The sequence below is a fragment of the Passer domesticus genome, chromosome 17, assembly GCF_036417665.1.
Source record: "Passer domesticus isolate bPasDom1 chromosome 17, bPasDom1.hap1, whole genome shotgun sequence".
Taxonomy (NCBI): domain Eukaryota; kingdom Metazoa; phylum Chordata; class Aves; order Passeriformes; family Passeridae; genus Passer; species Passer domesticus.
This window is the reverse complement of record NC_087490.1, coordinates 8,906,384-8,929,483: the sequence shown is the minus strand read 5'-3', so window position 1 is coordinate 8,929,483 and position 23,100 is coordinate 8,906,384. Positions and strand designations below refer to the sequence as shown.

Sequence of the window (23,100 nt, the reverse complement as noted above, 5' to 3'; positions counted from 1 at the left end):
TACTCACATCGTTAACAAATTAAACTTTGAGATTTGGAAAGGACAATGGCAACAGCTGTTTTGTGGCATTGCACCTCTCCTGGATCACACCTTTCCCCCATGGCAGTGTAAAAGGCAGGAGACCAGCATCACCTCTGCTCCTGCAGAGATGTGCAGCCCTCTCAGACATCACATGGGAAACACTTCTTGGGGACAGCTGCGATGGGAGGGAGAGGCAAGACAGCAGTGCCCAGGTTGCCCAGATTTGTGCAAATACTTGCTGGGATTCCCAGCATCCACAAGCAGAAGCACAGTTTGCTATCTTATTTTCCAAATGAGAAGCCAAATTTTCTGGAAGCATTATGAACTGCAGGCAGTTTTTAACAGGGTGATGGTCCTGCTTCTCAGCCCTGCGCTGCAGGTTTGACCAGGGCGTGCTGAATGGCCAACACAGAGCTGTCAGACAGCCCAGAGTCCCCAAGGGCATTGCTGCCAAGCACCTTCCCAGCAGGAGAGCCCAAGGCATGGATCTGTGCCCTCACCTGGCGAGGCAGGGCTCAGGCTGCTCTACAGGCACAAGGAATAAATCTCTCCTGCACAGGGAAGCTCGGCTCAGCGCGCAGCAGGATGTGCCACTGAGCTGACATCACCACCAGCTCTCTGCAGCACATCCATATGGCTGGCCAGCAGTGGGCATGTTCTTTCACTTCCATTTCCCTCAAGTTTTGATACTGCACCAGGAGGTGCAGCAAAGCAGTTTAATGCCCAGGGTGATCACGCAGCCAGATCATGGTGAGAGGGCTTTTCCAAGCAGCAATGAGACAGCATCACGCATTAGCCAGGTCGTGCTGAGCTCAGATGTCTGAGTAAAACCTCTCACCTTGCTCCAGCCATGCCTCAAGGGGCACCCACAGGTATCCCCACATGCCTCACACCAGAAAAGAAAACCCAGGCCTGTCAGCAGAACCAAGCAAGGCAGTGGCTATGAACGGCTTCTCCCCCTCCCCACCACCTGTGCCTGGGGTGCAGGCAGCCAGCATGGGCTGCACAGCTCCGGGGGCTCCCATGGATACCAGGGAGCAAAAATCCCCCAAGGTCCAGAGGGGCACACCCAGACCATCCCTTGCTATCTGTTTCTACCCAGCCCCAGCCACGCTCCACTGGGATTGAAGAGCCATCTCTTCTCCTGGCCAAGTAGTATCTCCTCTGTGAGCAGACAGAATAAGGCAACAAACTATTTCATTTTTAGTATTTGTATTTGACCTTTTTATATTGTTTGCTTTTTCCAGCATAATCCCTTAAGAACACGACTGATGATTTATAACAAAAGAATATCTCTATAGTGGGTGCCTTGCAAGACCTCTCTCCTGCTGCTTTAGAGTGATTTACTTTTGGATTAGCCTCTGATAGAGAAGGGCTCGGCTGACGATTTGCCCTCGTATATCAAAAGGGAAATCCTTAAGACATCACTATAAAACAGCAGGAAAGAGCACCTGCCTGACTCATAAACTTATATGATGTGGTTTAGTCAGATAGGCCATCTGCTTCCCTTACATACCCATATGTCCTTCGCTGCTCCCCGCTACCTCACGGTTAACTTTGGTGATTTTCTCCTTCACTTCCGCAAAGCTAAAACAGAGAAATGAATCGAATGATAAACTTTCATGCAGGTGGAAACAAGTGCAGTAGCCACTGTCTCTGCCTTCCAGTTACACAATAAATAATGACAGTGGAGGTGAGGAAACACATGCCTGCTCTTCATTAGAGCCATCATATAAACTTAATGTGCCAAATCCTGCCCTGGCCTACACCCACATGGCTCAGCCAGCTTGGGTGAAGAGAGGAAAGATCCACTCTTGTAGTGTGTCCTTGCCAACCTCCAGCTGTTCCCAGCAGGAGCAGGCCATGGTCCCCAGCATGGCTGCACTCCCATGCTGGACCCTCTTCCCATGGGCAAGGGGTGGTTGTTCAGCCAGGGCTGGCCTCAATCACCCCAATGTTTAGCGGAAAAATGCAAGAAAGTGGAGATTATTCCCTTCCCTAGGACAGGAGGACACCCTCCATCCTCATGATTACTTATTTAGGGACTGACTGAGCCAAACTGTATATGAAGCCTTCATTCCCAATGACCAAACAGGTTTTTGTCCCCTGAACTCACCTGTGACCCTTTTGAATCCATTTTTGTCTTGGCTTCTACAACAACCCGTAAACATTAACTTCAGGGATATATCTGAACTCCGTGATATAAAAGGTATCCAGCTTCAAAATTGCTGGCTAACTTCATTACATACCCCCAGCTCTTGCCCTAGAAGAAAGCAATTAATTGTTTCCTAACGAACCTTTGCCTTCCACACATGACTGCACATGGCTGGCCAGCACCTCCAGGGACCAACCCAACACTCCTTTCCCACAGGGACAGCCTGCCTCACACAGAAGTTCTTTCATGCCACCTTCTCCCCCTTTCAGCCTCTTTAGAGGTTTATTCTGCCCTTTTTTGCAAGACAGGGCCTGACTAGCCCAATACTCGCTATATCCAAAATGTGCTTGCAAAGCCCACTGCAGCTTCTCCACAGTGTAACTTTGTCTGGTCCTCTGCATGCTTTGGACATGCACAGCCAACAAACACTGCTGTCCCTTCACACCTCTCATGAGGAGAAAACCAACACATCCTATTGCTTTGTGACCCCAGCCACAATCCCAAGGAAAAGTCCAGCATGCTGGCCCGGGGAAGTGGGAATGCCCTGCATGGAGGCAGAGCAAGCTGCAGGCACTCATTCTGCAATGAGAGCATGTCTGCATCCCCCAGCCTGGGCACGCTGCTGCAGTGCAGGGAGAGGGGGGCTCGCACCAACCAGCCCTGGGGGCACAGGGAAATCAGCCTCCCTGCAGCTCAGGGGGAAAGAAAACCTCCTGTAATTTATGTCCTTTTTTTAATGTTCCTCTTGCTTTTTAATTTCCCAAAACCCAGTCCCTGGGAGTTCATTTTTCTCCTCTGCAATAGAGTAAGGCGAGCGGAGGTTTTTCCGGCTCTCTGGAGAGCTGCCTATAGCCTACCACAGAGTGGATAAAAACCCGCATAAAAAGACCACCCAAGGGACTGGGAAAGTGGTCCCTAGAGGGAAGAAAGAGGCATTTTGTTTAGAAAGGCTGAAGCACAGACAATTACCCAAAGCAGGGGGAAAAAAAACCGGCATGAAATCTCCTGCTCAGCTTTCCCCTCCGAGAGCCCTGACAGGAGCTCTGGCCTGCGCTGTGCTGTGCCATGGGCAACAGAGCTGCCAGCACAGGAGAAGGTACCAGGGAGCACACATGCATGCACCAGCATGTCTCCTTAGGGAAAAACTGGCAGCATCTCGGGCACTGGAAACACTTCACTGCCCTTCCCCTGACAGAGACCCCAGTTTGTTGCTCACTGACTCCGTGGAGCAAATGGCTCGAGTCCCACAGCTGATCTCCACGGAGATCCAGTTATTGCAACACTCGGGGTGCGCTTAGCCATGACGTGTCCCCTGCCTGCTCTCACACACCCAGCAACAATGGCCTTGCACACCCACGAGGGCACGGGCACGGCAGGGAGTGCCCAGTGGTCCTGCCACAGGCAAGGCACAGCACAGCTCCAGCAAGGACTCTCTCAAAGAAATTAAAAGTGGAAAAGGCATCACATTAACCTCCTTAATTTTTCATTTCTGACACACACTGTTTTCTCCTCATTTCAAAGAATTCCAAGTTAATGTCTGGAGGGCAGAAAAATCCATTTCCCAATATGCCTGCTGCAGCTTTTTCACCAATCGACTGCCCTTCCTGGTACAATCACTGGGACATTGATTTTTTTTCCTTTTTTTTTTTTTTCTAGAGCATCATCCAAAAATCTATCAATGCAAACAGCATCTTTGAAAAAAATACCAGCAATACAAGGCAGGATGCTTCTTCCACCCTTTAACCCCAATGCTGCAGGAAACCTGTGCCTGGTACCAGTTCTAGCAGCACCTATTGCAGTGTGTCAAGGACAGAGGTGACCCACGAAGCTCCTGGCAGTGGGAAAAATCTGGGGGAGGAGCAGGGGGAAGGAAGAGGCTGCTCCATGCAGTTCTGGACAGGATTTAGGGAATCCCACTGCAGGCAGCTCGCTGTATGTCCCCCACCCACAAAAGTGACAAGGGACAGACTCATCACCCCAGGGACACAGCCCAGCTCCTGGCAGCTCTGGGCTCACCTTGAGACCTCCACGGAGAGGGAGAGCTTTGTCCCCCGCACGGCAGGGAAGCAGCCACGGGGATGGGCAGCAGGCAGAGGAGGATTTTCTGCCCGTGTATTGCCTTCCACGGGACCCAAGGTTGCCCACACAACAGCCTGGGTTCTGGCGAGCCTGGCAAAACCCGCCTCCTATTACTATGCTAAATAAACACTTCACTCAACAGTCTTGGCACTTATTAAGCACCTGGGAGAGAGACTGCCTCACGTTGTCCAAAACACTCTTAATTACTGTTTAATCAAGATCTCTTCCCCTCTAGAAAAAAAAAAAAAGAAAAAAAAAGAGGCGGGTAAACATTTGCATGTATTTTCCACTGCAATCACATTACACATCTCTGTGACAAGCAAATTCTTGGCAGAGCTCAGGAAGAACACACTGCCTGTGCAGGAGCATCGCAGCACAGCCTGCTCAGCCAAATAGCCTTAGGTCCCCCCTTCCTTAGGTAAGGAAAGGAACCAGGAGGATTTCCTGGCACATGGACTAACGCCATCAAATGCTTCTTTTATTTGTTGTTGACACATGTATAACAGTAGAAGAATCACTAAATAGCCTTGTAATATCTTGATTTATGGATTATTCTTCCCCACGAATAGCACATGGCAAGGACAACATGCCTTCATGCTGTATCTCTGCTAGCACAGGAGCACTGGATTGCAGCTATTAGCACCCACAAATCCCAGGCAGCACAGGGCTGAGCCAGGCCTAGATGGGATGCCCAATCCCCTGCTATTAGAGCTGGTGAAGGCACAAAGCACTGTGTGGGTGTTGAGGCACAGATCCTTTTCCTTTTTATAAGCCTTCTCGAGCTGGATTTTCCCTGAGTGACTCCTGCAGGGAGCTTTAGAACTGTGCCTGGCAATGTGCAGCTGTTTCCAGAGGCCAAAGGCTTGGGGGATGCTTTGTGGCACCGCCAGCCTGACCGCCCCAGCCAGCACAAGCCCTGGGCATGGGGGTCATGATCCTGCACAGAACCTCCCTTCTCCTCCACTTCACACTCAGCTCTTCCTTAAGATACAGGCGATTTGCCTTAATTGATTTAACTGGCAGCTGCAGTGCTCTGAAAAATGAATTTATATCAGAACCACAAGAAAGAGAAGGGCTTTTGGGACGGTATCACTACACTGCTTCACACCAAGGGCTAGGTCCCAAACAGGCCAGGCAGAGCTCAGTTTGAGTAACACCACCACTGCCTCCATCACAGCCAGAAACACATCAAGCAGTGCCCTCTGAAAGCTCTGGAAAGGAGCAGGATCTGTGCAGGGCATGTGTTCCAGCACCCGTGTGCTGCACCTGACTTGTTCTGTTGACTAAGTGACAATTACCCGGGATCCACTGCTGGTCATAGATTATCAATGGCATATGACTTTGCATTTTAACAGCCACTAATCTGCCTGCTAAACCCAGAATATCAGGTTAAATCACCTAATGTGATCTTTTGAGCAAGGCAAAGCAGAATTCTGTTGATAGTGATTTAAACAGCTGCTGGTGAAAGCATCCAGAGCAGCTCAGCCGCAATATTCCAACAGGGATGGCCTGGCTTTGGGTAAAGGGGACACCTGTACAGGAGGGGGGATAAACTGACTCCCCAGTACCTTTTACACAGTGAATGCATTCAGAAGATCCAGAGCTCTTCATAAAAACAGGCTTTGGGAAAAGGGCAAGAGCCCCCAGGGGAGATGGGCACAAAGGTCTCTCTAGGACAAACAAGCAAGATGTAGGTAAAACGATCTTGGATTACATATTAAACAAAGATTCATTTATTCATTTTTATGAATGACTGAATTTCTTCCATTCCTCCTCCCTATCCATGGTACAACATCCTAACACAGACAACAGGCAATCTACCAGATATGTGCACGAGTTCATGTGACAATGATGTGATCAGGAGCTGCACGGCTGAACCCAGCACAGACTCCAGCTCTAAATTAGCATTCAAGCACAAACTGAGCTGTGTCAGTGCTCCTCAGCAAACCAAACTAGTCTAAGATTATCTCTGTTCTCAGCCCATTTACCAAATAGGTCTCGTAGTGAACATGTGCTGACTCTTGATCTAGGGAATGCATCCAAGGAAAACAGCTGCCAGAGGCTTCGCTGCGAATGAACACTGTGTGCTAAAGGAGTCCCGTGCCTGACACGGAGCTGGAAAGCTGGCTGGAGGTTGAAGTGGGGACAGACAAAAAGTTCACTCCCTCAAGTGCCATCTCTGAAGAAAGCCACTCACAGACACAGAGGGTGGGGCAGTCATTTGCAGCAGCCCCCAGCCTGGAGCAGTTCTCTACGGGAGCAGAGTCCTGCTGCTCTCTCTGGACAAGTCCCCGCAGCCCAGACACACTGAAGCCTGCCAGGTGCCTGCAGGAGCTGTGCAGAGCTGCCCCTGATTCTGTGCCTTCCCTCAGCTCCAGGGAGGATGGCTCATCCCTCCAGCAGCTGGCCTGACCAAAGACCCCTCCAGCAGCGCTGCTCCCAGCCCAGAGCACAGCTCCAGGCCAGCACTGCTCCCCTCTGCAGGGGAAGGGACAGCAGTCTGAACCAGCACTAAAAACCTACTCATTAAAAACTTGGGAAGGGCATAAAATCCACTTTTCTGGGGAACAGGAACAGTTTGGGGAAAAAAAAAAAAGCAGACATTTTTCTTTCATAAACAGGCAGTGGAGCCAGGATCTCAGCATGCTGCAGCCAGGAACAGTGGCTGGGAGCAGGATAATGCCCATCTCTGCCCCAGTAGCTGCTCCCCATTGCTGCCCTGCAAAGCTTCATCACCATGGGCAAGAACACCAAGAGAAAGAGGCTGGTGCTCTGTCAGTTAAAGAAGATATTTCACATGTTGTGAAATTAGCATCTGACTTCACTGCTTTCTCCTCCCCTCATCCTTTGAAAATTCATTTTCTCCAAGATTTTGAGAAACTACAGCAAGGATGATGGAAACCAGTTCAGGGTGCACAAAAGAAAGGTCAGCAAGTGCATCTGGATAACTTAAAAATAATTACTCATTTTCATATCCTCCTTCCGTTCTTCTGGCTGGAAGCACCAGACACGATGAATACAGCCTTCCTTGGAGCATTTTCTTGGCACAGGGTGCTAAGGGTCTTCAGAAAAACCTCAGAAAACATTCAGACCTGGGCTGTGATACCCTTGCATCTCATTAACATGCACATCCCAGTCAAAAGCTAATGTCTGCTGTGGAAGATGTCCATCCATTTCCCACTGAGCCCACAGCAGGATTTCTCTGGGCCTGGTTAGTGAAGTCCCAGCACAATAGTGCTGCAAGGCCCTTGGTCCTGCTGTGCTTTAGCAGCATTCCTTGGCCCAGCAGAGCACACCAGCAGTACGAGACGTGAACAATGGCCAAGCTTTGTTTCCATGTTCCTGTCTCCTGAGCCCATGAGGAACATCTGGTTGCCTTCCTTCCACTGCAGAGGGTGGGCATGGGTGGGTCCCCAGTGACAGCAGCAAGGCTACAGTGAGCAGCACACCCCGAGCAGCCTATTGATCCACACAAGATGAGGCAAGAGCAAGGACGTGCTTGGAGAGGTGCCTGCAAGACTTTTGCCACGCTGGCAGCAGAAATTAGAATCTGTGTGAATGTCAGCACTGAAAACAAAACCAGGATGAAAGACTTGACCGTGGCCTGCAGAGAAAGTGGCCACTCATGTCCTCATCTCCACGGACCAGAGCAGGAATCACCACCCTGGACAACATTTCCTGGTTCCTGCCAGGACAGGGGCATCTGCTCCAGGGCTTTAACCACATCAGGGGCAGCACAGGAAGATGCTCAGGCTCACAGCCAGTTTCAGGACCGAGAAGCAGGAGTCAGCACCCAGCACCCCACAGCCTGTGCTTAGAAGGGTTCAGGAAATCTCTTCCACACAAAGCAGAGACTGTTTCTGAGGGACACTCACCATGTGGGACTCCCATTACCCAGGAGAGGTGAGGACACCCATCTTTCACCCAGGAACACAGGAGCAGCCAGGGCACTCACTCCCTGCTTTGAAGGGTTTCAAGCTCCAGGTATGTTCAAGAAATGGCTGAATGTGGCACTGAGTGCCATGGTCTAGCTGGCAAGGTGGTCAAAGGTTGAATTCAATGATCTCAGGTCTTTTCCAGCTGAATTGATGCTGTGTGTCCCTTCTCTTAGGGGTGTTTGGTAGGTGTTCCTTGGGATAGGCAGACAGCAAGAGTGCATACACTGCTGTGCCTCTGGAAAAAAAAGGCTTTTAGGAAATAAAAAAATCTTGATCCTATAATAATAATTCATATAAAGTAACACCATAGATTCAGCTTGTCTGATTTGAAAGCCAAGACATAACTCAGAGAGAGGTTGGGGGGCTGTGAGATGTTGGCAGGAGACACCAAGTCCCCAAGAGGTTTCAGGCACATGCCTGCCCCACAGTAACTGCTGAGGAACTCAGGCAGATCCCCAGCAACCTGGCTATCACATGCCACATCTGCAGAGGCCCATGCTGCAGAGCCACTGGGACCAGTGATGGCACAGGCAGAAGCCTGGCCCTGAGCTGTGCCATGGGGGGCACAGCTCTCAGGGCAGAGCTCTCCCCACTGGTGCAGGGTGGTGATGGAGGCACTGCCTGGTGTGTGTCTGTCCACCAAGGTGACCTGGCAGTCTGTCCTGGGCCCTCAGGGCAAGGGCCCAGCCAGCAAGTGACACGCTGGCTGCAGGCTCAGCAGCTCCATGCAGCTGAGAGCCCAGCACAGAGGGAAGCCTGGATTAGTTCCTGGCACTGTAGGAAGTGCTATAATAGCAGAAGCAGAGCAGCAGGCAGCAATTGTGGAGCCTGAGCAAAAATCCCTTGTTTTCACTGGCTAGTTCTGGTTTCATGTTTCTGATCTTTTAAACATCAGGCACTCCCCAGGCCTGGCCAACAGCTCCCTAACACAGCACTGTGCTCTGCCAGCAGCCTGACCTGTGCCAATGGGTTTCCTCCAAACTGCCAGCTCCAGGCTGGAGACGGAGCTGCAGCCCTGCTGCATATGGGCTGGCAGCAGCCCCCAGCAGCAGGAGCAGCTGAGCCCCCTCCCTGGAGCAGAGCAGCACCATCCCACTCGCTTCCAGCCAAGGCTCACAACTCCAAGGCACTTTTCCCAGCCTGTCTCTGCCCCAAACCAAGGCAGCAGAGGCACAGGGAGCAGCCTGCAATGGCATGGTGCAAGACCAGTACAAACCAGTGCCAGCTGCCACCAACACATGCTCTGCTGTCAGCCCAGCCACTTAACCACACTGGTTTTTCCCTGGCTGTAAGGCAGCCAAGAGCAGATCTGCTTGTTCCCCTTTCCAAAGGGGAGAAGGAAGCTTGTGGAAAATAAAATCACTCTCAACAGCCTGGAAAAAGCTGTATGAGCCTACAGAAGTGATGAGAAATCATGTGGGCAGGTGAAGGGTTAACAGGTGGAAGCCAATGCCCCTCTACCAGGCAGCCAATATTTCTATCAATAAATTATGCATCAGCATCTAGTAATAATGACCTAGCAGCCAACGCTATTTAAAACAAACCAATCGATGGTATTAACGTAATCCCCAGGAGAAAACAAGACACCACACACAGAGCTGGGATCAGAGCAGATCAGGCCAAGGAGAGAGGGACCTTTGGGACAGCAGTCAGCCAGTGGGGACAGAGGTCCCCGAGCTGAAAGGCCAGGCAGAGGCTCCAGTTCAGCCAGGAGCAGAGAATAAAAATCACCTCCCCAGCCCTGTGCCACAGGCACCGCAGCCTCGGGAAGGGCTGGCACTGAGACCACCCTGGCTCACCCCTGTGGCAGCTGCTGCAGCCTGACTCCATCCCCAGGCCAGACCCTGCCCGGGCACAGAGGTGAGTGGCTGCTGCCCAAGGGTCTGGGCCATGCCACACTGGTCCCACGGCAGGGCAGGGGCCAGAGCCCCCCACAGCAGGCACAACGTGCTTGTTCTTCCTTATCCCTGGAGTGCTCACCATGCAGAGCCACCTGAACCTGGAGGGGAGCAGGGATTTTGGGAGCTGTTGCACCCCAGCAGCCATGGCCAGCCCCCAGCAGCATGGTCCCAATGCACAGACACTACAGAGCTCACCAGCCCACACATATAACACACTTCATGTGCATTCTCCATATTAATAAATGGGGAAAGAAGGAACCATCAATCTATGAACTGCCAATTTGCACAGGACTAGCTCTTTTACTGGCTACGCACTAGCACCTTTTACAGCCCATTAATTACTTTCTCTAATAAAGTTTGACAAAATGATAACTTGCCCATGAAAAGTGTTGTAATAAATACATTTTCTCTAACTTTGGACCATTCTTGCATGTCTGGCTCATAAACCCCTCCCATGGTTCAGTAACTTAGAGCCTACCTGTACTTTCCAGGCAAGGAGGGGGCCCTGGCGTGGTGGCTGCTGAAGAGCAGCTGCACAGTAGCACTGGTGCCATGGCCAGCAAGCAGGAGCCTCTGCACACCAGCAGGAGCTGGCCAAACTCTGTCACACAGCTGGGGCTGAGCAGGGGAGAGCACAGCCCACACTGAGCCCTGGAGCTCCTGCTTGCCTGGTGGGTGCTGGGCACCCCACAAAGCCTGTGCTCAGGGCACCCCAGCATTTCCCACTCCCTGGGTCACACACAGACCCCTCAGCTCAAGCCCCTGGCAGTGCCCATGGCAGGGTTAGCCACCTGCACCACAGCAGTGACAGCTCTGGATGAAGGGGACCAGGGTCTCCATGAGTGTGAGTGCCATCACCACCTCCAAGAAGCCAGGTGTCTGTGTCCTGTGCATGCAGCCTGCACTGCTTCTACACTGCCTGGCATTTCATTTCCCATGCAGCCACTAAGACACATGACCTACACCCATGCTGACAGCTTGGGATGCCCACTGCTTCCACTGTTTCTTTATCTACACAAGGCCACAGCTGAGCTCAGTAGACAATGCAATGGCTGAAGCTGACTTTTCTTAATACAGAAACAGTAGGCAAATGGTATGTTTTAGTCTCAATTTCAAATTATAAGCTGTTTAAATATTACACTCCTTAGAAGCAGTAAGAGACCAAACTCATCTGAGACAGGAATTCAGATCTCATCTTTCCCAGTCTGCCCAGTAAGCAGGAGTACTGGAGACTGGCTCCAGAGCTAATGGTCAGCATGGATGGGCATCACAGCAGATAAAGCAGGGGGCACACCTGCCCTCAGTTCCCCTGCCAGCCTCCTGCCCTCCCCTGGGGCTGGCCAGCTGCTCTCTCTGGCCCAGGCACAGAGCCACCACTGTCACTTCTGCAGAGGAGCACAGCGAGTGCAGCAATGTGGACTGAGGGCTGAGCAGGCTGGCACAATCATGGCACACCCTGCCCTGCTGCAGCCAGCCCCACGCTCGCTGTGCAGGCTGTGCTGCTCCTCCAGCAGCCAAAGGCTCCTTCCCTGTTTAATTAGTTGAGTGACTCTGCTCTGCCCAATAAAATCATCACCCCCCTCAGCAGTGCCATGCCACGGAAATTTATGATCATAATTTAGAGGCTGAATTACCACTGTCGGTACCTGTGCCATATGAATTACTCAGTCATATTAAATTCAACTGTTGATTTTGCAGGGTTATGTGAAGCAGGAACACTTAGAGCCAATGAAATAATGGAGGAGAAAGAATTATGGCCGGGGAAGTTACATTAGCTGTCCAAAGCACCCTGCACAGAGCCCACCTGCCCATGCCCAGCTGAGGGCTGCCTGTCCCCAGCAGTGCTGGGCTCCCAGGACCATCAGAGCTGGGAGATGGAGCTGGTCCTTCCCCCTTCCCATGGCCAGGGTCCTGGCCATGCAGAGCTCTGCTGTCAGAAGATCTGAAGGAGTATCTGTCCTCAGCAGAGTTAAGGAACTCTGTCAGACACCTGCACTGACGTGAAAGAATCCTTCCATTTCTGGATCCAGCAGTCCCCAGGGCACGTGCTGTGGTAGGAGTTTTGTGTCCATACACATACAGGATTTGCTGGTCTGTAGAGTCACAGACAAGCTCAGGGACACTCAGCACAGCACCAGAGGCCTCAAACCCCAACATGATGATCTGAAGCCAGCACTGACCTGACTTTCACACAGAGATACTTGTGAAGACTACCCTACAAAGTCAGAGCAATGAGCTTGAATTGCTGCCAGCCTAGACACACTTGGCCCAAGACTTCAGATCCCAGCAGCCTGCTCTGACACAGAAAAGACAAAACCTGGAGCCCTGCAATGCCACAAAGTGGAAACAAAAAGCCCTTTGACTGGAAAGCCTAAGTCTCAAGCAGGCTGCTTTTGGAGTGATGGCTTTAACAGCTTATGTGCAGGCAGGATTTCTAATGCACAAAGAATAAAGTGCATTTGTATGTGGAACAAGTATTAATCAACTAATGCAGAAAAAAGGTCCATCAACAAAAAAGAAAGCCTGGGATGCTTTATTATAATCCTGAGGTTTTTGGTATTGGCAAAATAATTTCCTCAAAGAAAGTTACAAACCCTAATTTCATACAGATCTCCACATGTCTGTCCCAGACCTCTCTAATCATGAAAAAAAGAGCATATAAAAATTCTCATGCATGGTTTCAATCAAGTGCATTTATCTATATAGATTGCCCTTTTTATGCCAAGATAATGTCAGAAACTCTACACAAATCATCACAATTTACACTCTCCTCCTCTTTAGTATAAGGCAGACTCTGCCAAATCAAGGGCTAATATATCACATTATTTCTAGTAATCCAAGGGCTGCCTCCTGCCACCTGCTTTATGAAATACCTATGTCTTTGATTCATTGATCCCTGCCTAACCTTGTAGGTAGAGAAGCTTTTCTCCCTCCTTTTAGAACTTTAACATGTTGTGTGCTGTGCTGCTTGGCTGACAGCAGCCTCTGCTCCCCAAGCCAGGATTAACCCTCCCCTGTAACAGAGGACCACATGTATTCTGGAAGCCTGCCAAGGATTTATTTTTTAGACAATAAATATGGGTTTGGTTTTGTTTTGTTTTTGTTTTTTTTTTTTTCCTTTCAGGGGAGAGCACAAACACATTTCCCACAATCAATGCAGTCAATTGAGTGCCTGAGAAAATGCAGAGGTGAGCAGAGCTGGAGGGTGCCCCACTACCACAGTGTCTCCCCTGCCACAGCCCTACCTGCCCAGCACCTCACTTTTTGCCTAGTAGGAGCAGATGGACCTCAAGACAGAGATCTCCTTTGTTCTGGCCATCCAGCACTGAGCATGGCAACAGCAGCTGTCACCAGAAACTCCATTTTTTGCAATAAACCTTCTCTTTACACACAGGCAGTCATTTGAGTTGCCTACACAACCTCAAAGGAAAACATGAAGCAAAAGCAAATTCCAAAGAGCCAAGAACCAAATCCAGCTGATGTGAGCACCCAAATCCCTTTGCAGAGGGTGCCCCAGCCTGCTGGCACTGCTGGGCAGGGCATCAGTGCCAGACACTCTGCTTCTGTGCACCCACCAACCCCATCTCCTGATGAGAGGATGGAGACCAGAGGGAGCCTCAGCCACTCAACAAGAGACCCCCAAGGCCTCCCACAACCATGGCATGGGTGGGCATACCCAAAAGCATTTGGGAACAGATTTCACAGGCTCTGCAGCTGCAGTGCTCATGCTGCTGTGAAACTGGGCCTCCTGCAAGAGCCTGCTGTGCTCTCTGCCCATTCATGATGGAGACAGCTTAGTATTCCAGCTGTGCATCACAAGCAGATCGAATATGCATTGGTAAATACTGCTTCTGCTGCAAGAGACACAGAGAAGTTATCAAGAGGAAAAGCAAATGTGTACAGCAAACAGTGTGTGGAGAGCACAGCTGCAATACAAAGCATGTCCTTCCCTCCCAATGCCAGCTCTGGGATGACTAATTCTGTGCAAGGATGCCAGTCAGCAAAAGACCTCAGATGCCCTTCTTCCACAACTCTGGAAACTGAAATAAAAGTGTGGGACTGTCTATCTGGTGCCTGCAGACCCAGGTGCTCCCTCTGCACATGGACAGGCCTGCCACTGCTCTCACATTAACTCAGCAGCCCCTGCAGCCTGAAACAGGGCTCCTGCTCTCACAGGCAGGGAACAGCCAGCATCTCCAGTATGGATATTTCCCCAAAAAACAAGGTTAAAAACCCTCAGCAGTTTTCAAGCCCCTTCCAAAGCCCCCAGGAGGTCCCTCCTGGCTGTTAAGGACTTCATGGGAAGGAGCCCAGCCATGCAGAACCAGCTTTCCCAGCTCTTGCTCTTTCACAGACATCTCTAGTCCTTTCAGATAAAAATTTTTAAGCACAGGGTTTTCTCTGGTCTTTCTAAAAGGGCTACAGCCCCTGGCCTAAGAGCTTGCTGGCAAGCCTCTTCCTCATGCTTTTTGGTCCAAATGCACTCTCCCAGACGTGGCAAGGCAGCTCCCTGGGGAGTGAGGGTGGCCACTCACACGCTGAGCCCAACAGGAAAGCACACCACGGCCAGGAGAGCACAGGCAGGATGCACTTTGTCCACTTACAGTCTTATCCAGGGCATAATTTCAGACATTTTCTGCAGATTAGAAAAAAGGGGTTTGGTTGTTTTTTTTACAGGAAGCAAGTCCAGGGCTAAAATCTTCCCCTGCATCTCCTGTCCAGTAGCAAGGTCTCCTCTGTTCATTATAATCTTCAGTGTAACTTCTGCTCTGCAGCTCCTTTAATCACATCAGATATGGGAACAGAAAAATGTCATTGTTCCTTGGCCATGAACAATACCATCCGTGGAGCCATGAGAAAGTGCAAGATGGATATAAAAAAGGCGGGCTCTTGTCTCCCCATAATCTCTTCTACAAACTGACAAAAGAGGGTTTTGTATAGAGAAAATTGCCACATACAGAAACAAAACAAAAATAGAGCATGCGAGCTGGGACCACTTTTATCTGGAGAGGCACCACAGGGAGATATGCCAAATGTGATTCATTTTAACAAGTTTAGCCCTTGAGAGACAAGAGGAGAGCCCCCCATTAAGAATGAGGAGGTTAGCCAAGAGGGTCAGGGGGGGAACAAGGCCTGGCACAGCCAGGGAGGGTAAGTGACCCTGAAGACTGCTGCTTCCCTTATTACAGTGGCAAGTGGTTCTGGCTTGGGACAAATGTCTGGAAAAAACAGCCTGGTCTGGGTGGGGATGGGGCAGTTAATGATATTTTACTTCTGTTAGGTTAGCCTGTGCATTGGCTCAATTACAGGGGAGTAATTAAAGTCTATAAGCAGATACAGAGGTTCTTGCTCACCCATCCATTATGGGCAGCTAGCAATGATTAACTGCATGACCCTTTGGGGAGATTCTTCCCCTACACAGACACCTGAGCAAACACCCCAGAGCTGCTGAGCAACTGCGTGCAAAGCACCAAAAGGCTTGGGTAAAACATCATAAATGCACCCACATATGCTTGGGACCAGCCTGCCAGGCTCTGCAGGTACAGAAAGCCCCAGATCAATACAACAGCCAGCCCCTTTGAATGAAATCAATGCAGCTCAACAAGCACCTAAGTCCTGGTGTCATCACATTATTTATTGCCCAAAGTCCCCATCCCACATCAGTCCAAGCAAGAGCTTGAGTACATTCCCTCCATCTGCAGCACACAATTAAATCTCAGGCTCAAGTTCTGCTTCCTGATGTACAATGGGATCATGAACAGCCCTGGCACCCCACACCACCAGTTCAGAGTGTGTGAGGCCACAGGGCTCTGGGGATCTCACCCAGAGGAGCATCCAGCACCTTCCTGAGAGCAGCTCTGGGCCCACCCTCCTCACAGGTTCTCCTCCTCCAGCTCTTCACTGCCTCCCAGGGATGTCACTCTGTTCACTGCCTCCTTTCAAGCCATTGTTAGTTTATTAAGTGCTTTAAGAGATGCAATTTGTGCCCCAGGAGAACAAGCTGCAGAGAAAGAGCTCCACAGTCCTGGTGGCCTGGCAGCACCAGCCAAATGTCACATCCAGGCCCAGCAGGCAGCAGCATGGAATTAACCAGTGCCATCCCCCACCGTGCCTCCAAAGAATGGGCGAGATGGGCACAGCCCCTCCTCAGCGGGGCCACAGCCGAGCTGCAGCACCAATAAAACTGTGGCCATGACAGCAGACAGCCACGGGGCCGGGCACTGAGCCTCTGCCCGAGCAGGCAGGGCGGTCTGGCATGGCCGGTCCCAGCCTGTGTCACCAGCAGGCCCAAAGCAGCACCTTCTGTCCCAGCCAGCAGCCCCACGCAAGGAAAGGCCTCCCCCAGGCTCACACGGCCACAGAGTTTACCAGATCTGGCCTTCCCTGCTCGCACCTAGCGCACCCAGGGAAAAACTGGCAAAAAAAATACCAACAGCAGCCCTGCTCTGAGCACAGCACCCAGCCAGCCCCCACAGCGCTGGAGGGGCCAAGGAGATCGTACAGAACATCAGGGATGGGGAGCTCAAACACTGCCTAGAGGTGCAGCAGGATCCTCCCTTGCTCTGCTTTCACGTGTGTGAAAATGCAGATTAAATGGCTTGTCATACAGTGAGGACACCCAACTGCAGACATTCTCCAGGTCCAGCCTTGCTGGGCTCTCCTCAGCTGGGGCTGCACAGTGCTCCGTGCAGGATGGCTCCTGAAGGCCTTCCAGAAGCCCAGGGCTTGCCCACAGTGTCTGACACAAGTGTCAGGCAGGGGCAGTGCAGGAGAGCTGCTCATGTGCTGCCATCCCCAAACCCACATCAGACTCTGGCTCTGCTCCCTGCTGCAGCCCAGCACCCTGAAACAGGGAAAACAAACTGCTCTTCCAGCACATCACCACAGCCCCCCACTTCACCCCAGTGCCACCTGAGGCCTTCCTTACCCACCTTCCTGGCAGACCTCAGGCCTCAACATGCAACTTCTTGCCAAGGATCATCATCACATCAACAGCTCACATGAAATACCCCCACATTTTGTCCTGCAGGTTTTTAACCTTAAGGGTCTGAAAGTGACTCATGCCTCAGAGCCCCTCCTCGTACCCTCAGCAGCTCACACCCCCTTCACAGGTGTTTGCTTTTTTCAGATCAATCCATATTCCCACCCATGAATGAGTGACAGGTGTCTTGCTTGACACCTGATTATGTCAGCCAAATCCCCAGCCAAAAGCCATGTCACAAATTAGGTCATTTAGGATTCCTAACCAACACTGTTAGCTAAATCCTTAACACCGTTAATTATGTTTCCTATCACCAATTTACAAAGCGACTCTATTGATCTTGCCCCTACTCTGCAAATTACAAAGAAATGACCAGAATTAAAAATGCAACATGGGAGTAGGAGCTTCCCCCAGCAGAGAGGAGAGCTGCACCTCAGCACTGCACTCCCCTGATGTAAGTCTTCCTGGAAGATGATATGCATGTTGTCTTTTTTTTTGTGTGTGTGGAGAGCAATGAACCAAAGGTCTAAGGAGCAATATATTTTTTAGCTGTGGTTACAGCTTGGACTTAATGATCTTCCCACAAGCACAAAGCTAACCTGAGGTAGCAGCAGCATTTTACATTATCTCATTGAGAAAAATACCACAGAAAACATGGTTATAAGTACATGGTTCAGGAAGGTAGCCTGGGAATACCAGGGAAACTATAGTTAGTTGTTGAGAAAAGTATAGAAGTCTCACTTAAAACTGAGAAGTTTCTTCATTCCTCATCTGGGCAAATCCCCATTTTAATCTCCCTGTGACCCCTGGGGATGCAGCAGCACCTCTGGGACAGGCAGATGGGCCCCTGGAGTCAGCACTGCCCTTGCTCTGCTCCCCAGCAGTTGTGGCTCCATGCAGCCCCAGGGCTGCAAACCTGGCTCTCACCTGCTCCTGGCAGGAGCTGAGCTCAGCCCTAAAGCTGACACTCATTTTCATGTCGTTTGCTCTGGCAGGAAGAGGCGTTCTTTGAGATGAGCTCCATCAAAGCTTGTGCGCATCGATCTCCTTACAGTCAGAGAGCTCAATTAGACCTTCAACAACAAGGGGAAATAGATGGCAGTTCTGCCCACCAGCAGATCACAAATCCTCTTACTCAGAGGATACAGTTCATATTACACCCAAGCAAGAAATCTATCAAGTCATTTTAATTAATTCCCCTCCTCTAAAACACTTGAGCGCTGACTGGAGAGGGGACACACTCCTGCAGGGAAGTGCTGTGTGTTCACATGCCAGGGGCAGAGCATCTCACCCTAAGAACACCTATGGAGGATCCCTTCTACCTTTACTAGACTGCACAGAAATTTCACTCCACTATTTCCCACATTTTTATTGTTTTTAATATTTCCTCATCTCCTACAGCTGCAAACCAAACATGCAAACCTCCAGATGCCACTTACCCAGGCTTGGGGAAAATGAGGCCAACCAGAACAGGGGCAAAGCAACCAGGACCCACAAAGCACTGCAGAGGCAACCCCACGAGAGATGCTAGCATTGCTCAGGCTCCAAAATAAGTGTGTTTGGATGCTTCACTGACAGTACAGAGAAAGAAAACCACTGGGAAAGAAAAGCCTTATGGAAACTGAAGGGATGGGAAACTGTCATGGGAACACAGAGGAAGAAGCAAGCCAGGAATACACCCAGGCTACAGATCAGCAAGAAGCTGCTAGCAACCAGAATGAGAATGTTCCAGACAGAATATAATTTTTGTCCCTTCTTCTGACAACCTGGAAGAGGAATTCATCTCCACCACTTCCTCCTCAAAAAGTCCTACCCCTTCATTAGCACATCTGTCTCATGGGCATCCACTGAATGACATTGTAAGCAGACAGACAGAAACACCCGTGATTCCAAGCAGGAGAACACAGGCAGTGAATCTGTCTGTCTGGACACACAAACTGTGTTCAGCACCATAACATCCAAACAAATTCCCAAGGGCCTCAAATTAATATTGACTGATCCCAAAAGGCTGACAGATACTGCGCAGGAGGGAGCCTGGGAGATGTTTTACCAGATTTTAGAAACAAAACCTCCTTAAATATCATGAAACATTAAAAAATCCTCATAGCTGCTAGTGTTTGCAAAAGGAGGGATGACAGCAGCCGCTGTCCTGTTGCCCTGCATGCACAGCCAGTTGGGTTTTCATTGCAAATCCACTCGGCATCTCATTACTGTCCATCACAGGGGCTCCTGTACCAGGACCAGATTCACTTCAGCAGTGTGAGCCTTGCACTGCGCTTCCTAATGCAGCTGGATTAATGGGAACACATCTTAGGGAACATCCTCACCAACCAGAGGAAAACAGTAACATCCTCTGACAGTTCTTAGGCAGCAAAGCACAGATCCCCAAAGGGAGAGAAGTTCAAAGAATCTCAAGACCTGACGGGGCAGGGACCTTGCGAAAGGCTGTGCATGACATGCCTTCCTCTGCAAAGAGCTCTCACAGCTTGAGCTGCAAGAACAGGAGCTACATTTCCACTCGCAGACATGATTCCACATGAAAAGGAGATGGTACAATGTGAAACTCTCAGCACTGCAGAACAAGAAGAAAAGTAAGAGAAAAAATACAAGTGTGAAATACAAATACATGAACTCAGTTACAGTAAGCTAGGAATTTTTAAGAAAATGAAATCCTGTTAGCTGAAGGACAAATATTAACTGTCATTAGGAAAACCATTCAAAATACAGACAAAAGAGACAGCCTGCTATCGTTATGTCATAATCTGCCTTTATGTTGTGCTTCCTCAGAGCCATGAAAAAGACTTGGAGGGCTCAAAACAGCTGTGTTAACTAAAGAAATCCAGTTTTTAAGGTTAGTATCTTGCTTCACGAGGCACCTTCTCATAAAACACAAAAATAAGCAATTAGCTGCTAAAGCTTGGGGTTTGAAGCCAGAGCTTCCAGCTCCCAGTCCACTGCAAAGGCTCTCGGTAAATATCTGAGATTTTGATTTTGATGACAAGGTACATCACACTCACACCTCACTGCTTCATCAGTGGCAAGAACAGGGGGGTGAAGGGGAAAAAGATTTGCTCCACTGCTCTTTGCCTTTCCCATGCCATTTGCAAGACAGTCTGGCTTTATAGAAGACACGTGTCCCACTCTGGGAAACATCCAGCTCTGATCCCCCCGTTCCTGAAGGCACTGTCCAGCTCAGAGACAGTCCCTGCATGGTCCTGCATTCCAAATGGGAAGCAGCAATGCTGTGCACAGACCAGCCACCCACGAGAGCCAGCACAGCCATTCCTGTGCTGTTCCCTTAGGCCCAGGTGCACCCTTCAGCCATGTGCCTCCCACATTCTCCCACAAAAGTTCCCTCTGCACTTTTCCATCATTCTTATCACCCTGACCAAGCGGGTCTGTCTTGCAGGATGTGAGCCAGACCACCTGCAGATTCCCATCCCAGGGAAGAGATGACCCTGCCTGACGGATGCAAAGCAGAGCAGTCAGCCACACACGGTGGAAGTGCAGGAGTCTGCTCCCAGAGTGGCAGCTCCGAAGGTGCATTTCCAAAGCTCGCATTTCCATAGGGTCACGCTGGCAAAGAAAGGAGAGCGCTGGGGAAAGACTGGCTTGGCGAGTTTGAGAAGAAGGCTCTTCTCCACCAGCCTTTAGATACAAAGGTCGAGGGCTTGCAAGGGTCAGCAACCCCTCTTAATATTCACCAAAGCAGCAACAACAAAGGCAAGCTGGGGAAAGGGAAGCGTTCCTGTGGAGTCCCATCTTCACTCTGGATACCACTCCACAATGAAGTTATTTCAAACCGCCCATAGGTTAAGCTGCTGCTTTCATCCCAATAGCACAGTTCCTGCTGAGCTCTGCCTGCAAAGGCACATCAAGCAGAGACACTCAGATGACATCTAACCTCACCCAGCTCACTGCAGCAGCACCTTTCTCAGCCAGGCTGGAAATTCAGATAACAGAAGAGAATGTGTCAATTGCCTAACGTTTAATGAGACCAGAAGGAGGTCACAGCTCTGTCTGAGCAGCACTGTAAAAGCTCCCATGTGTTACAAATGCTATGCTGGACAGTGGCAGTGCTTGGTAAAGAGACAAGTTCCACCTTCCAGAGCAAACCACGTGAATGATGCTTGGCTTTGATGATGGTTCTAGGAGGGAAGTCTCACATTTCACCTTCACACACCTGGGCATTGACCACAGAGTCGAGGACACTTACTGCTTTCTCATTCAAAAGATCTGGATCATGTCTGAAATTACCACCATGCTGTGACAGCAGTTGGGAAGCCTGTCCCTCTGCATGGAGCAGTCTGGGATGCTCCTGTGAGCCCAGGCATAGCGTGCCTGGCTGCAGTCACTGACACCATGGTGGGGAGCACTGGCAAACAGTGTCTGACTACCACAGGAAAATGACTGAATTCTCCCTTTCAGGTTTGTTGTCTGAAGATTTTCGAGGTCTTGTGACCACATAACACCTGCACATCAAATCCTGGGCGTCAACAAAACTGCAAAGGATTGGCACCACCACCAATATTCCCTTCCCCATCTGTGTTTCTCTGGAACTAAAGATGTGGCTGTGACTACAACCAGTCACCTACCAATTCCTTTCCCTTGTGTTTTCATCCTGCACTGAGCACTTTATAGAGTGACATGGTCAGCCCTTCACAGCCCAACCCATGGTAGAGAGCAGGAAGGGAGCAGAGCTCCTGTGCCCATACCCTGTGCCCACCATGCCTCTCATCACCCACCTGGGCACTGCATAAGCAGCAAGGTCTGGGCAGCAGCACACTTTGTGTGCTCTTTGTGCCTGGCTGCTCAGGCAGAGCTGTGAGAGAACACGAGGAGTTAAGCTTTTTTGTACAAAATGTGTAAAGATTTGGGCTGCACACTTGGTGAGCTGCAGTGGTTGTGGGCCAAAACATTTTGCTGCATATTTCTGAAATTATTTGTCAGAAAAGAACGTCAGTGACATAGAAAATGGGTTGCAGATGTAACCTTTTCAAGCATCAATAATAACTTAAGACATTTGAAACAAAATCTTAACTCACAAGTGACTCCATCACATGGGGCAGTTTCTGAGGCGAGGGCTCACAGAGAGGCAGGACTGTAACACATCTCAGCAATGGTGCCCCCTCCAGCTCTTCCACTTAGCAAAGAACAATTCAATTCTTGCATTTGCCAAAGCTATTTCCCTTTCTGAGACCTTTTTTTTTGATTTCCAGGCTATTCCTGGACCCAGTGGGCAATCCTGGCTGGAAAAAGAGGCTTCCAGACCAGGTCCAATAGCCAAGTCCCACAATACACTGCCATTAGGATAGGCAGTGATTTCTCTGAGGTCCAGCACAAAGGCACTATGCAAGAAAGACATTCACACACACACAGAGCTCCTGCTGCCATGGCCAGCGTGGCTGCTCCAGCACAGGAAGGATGAGGGAGAGCAGGGATGTGCATGCTGCAGCACTGCAGAGAGCATGGATGTCCTGTGTGTCAGTGTCACAAGTGCCCACAGCTCCCTGGACCCGTGGTTCATCCACAGCCTCTGGAGGGTTCTCAGTGGCTCAGGGTCCATCACTGCTACAGGTCTGGCACAGCCAGAGAGCCAGCACTGCCACCACCCCGGTATTTCTGTAATGAATATCACCACTGTCATCTCAGAGGCACATGCTTAAGGAATTTAACTACTTTAATACAATGGGCTCAAATTGCCAAAGAATGTTTGTGCATCAGTGTGAAATCAGAAATTCGGGGAGGGGGTGCTTTATCTGTCAAAGGCCAACCTCAGGGGGCTGCCAGAGCAGACAGTGGGAAGCTGGATTGCATTTGACACGCATCAGCCCATCAAACACAAACAGCCTTCAAAGTGCTGGGAGGCTGAGCCAGCCCCATCCCAGGCTGTGCTGGCCCCACCGGGCTCCGACCTGGGTCACGCCCCGTGGGCTCTGCAGGACCCACCTGGGCCTCCCGGCCTGATCCTGCTCCATAAATCACAGGGAAAGAGATACTTCTTAACAGCTCAAATTAAGATGA

General features: G+C 50.3%; 1 long non-coding RNA gene across 1 annotated transcript; it reads right to left on the bottom strand.

The window, feature by feature from the left end:
• Positions 1-4,525: 4,525 nt before the first annotated feature.
• On the bottom strand, positions 4,526-17,293 carry LOC135282636 (uncharacterized). Its single transcript, XR_010348701.1, has 2 exons — positions 17,027-17,293; positions 4,526-8,428 (listed from the first exon to the last, which is right to left on the bottom strand). It is a non-coding gene; the product is annotated as an uncharacterized LOC135282636 (long non-coding RNA).
• Positions 17,294-23,100: the final 5,807 nt, after the last annotated feature.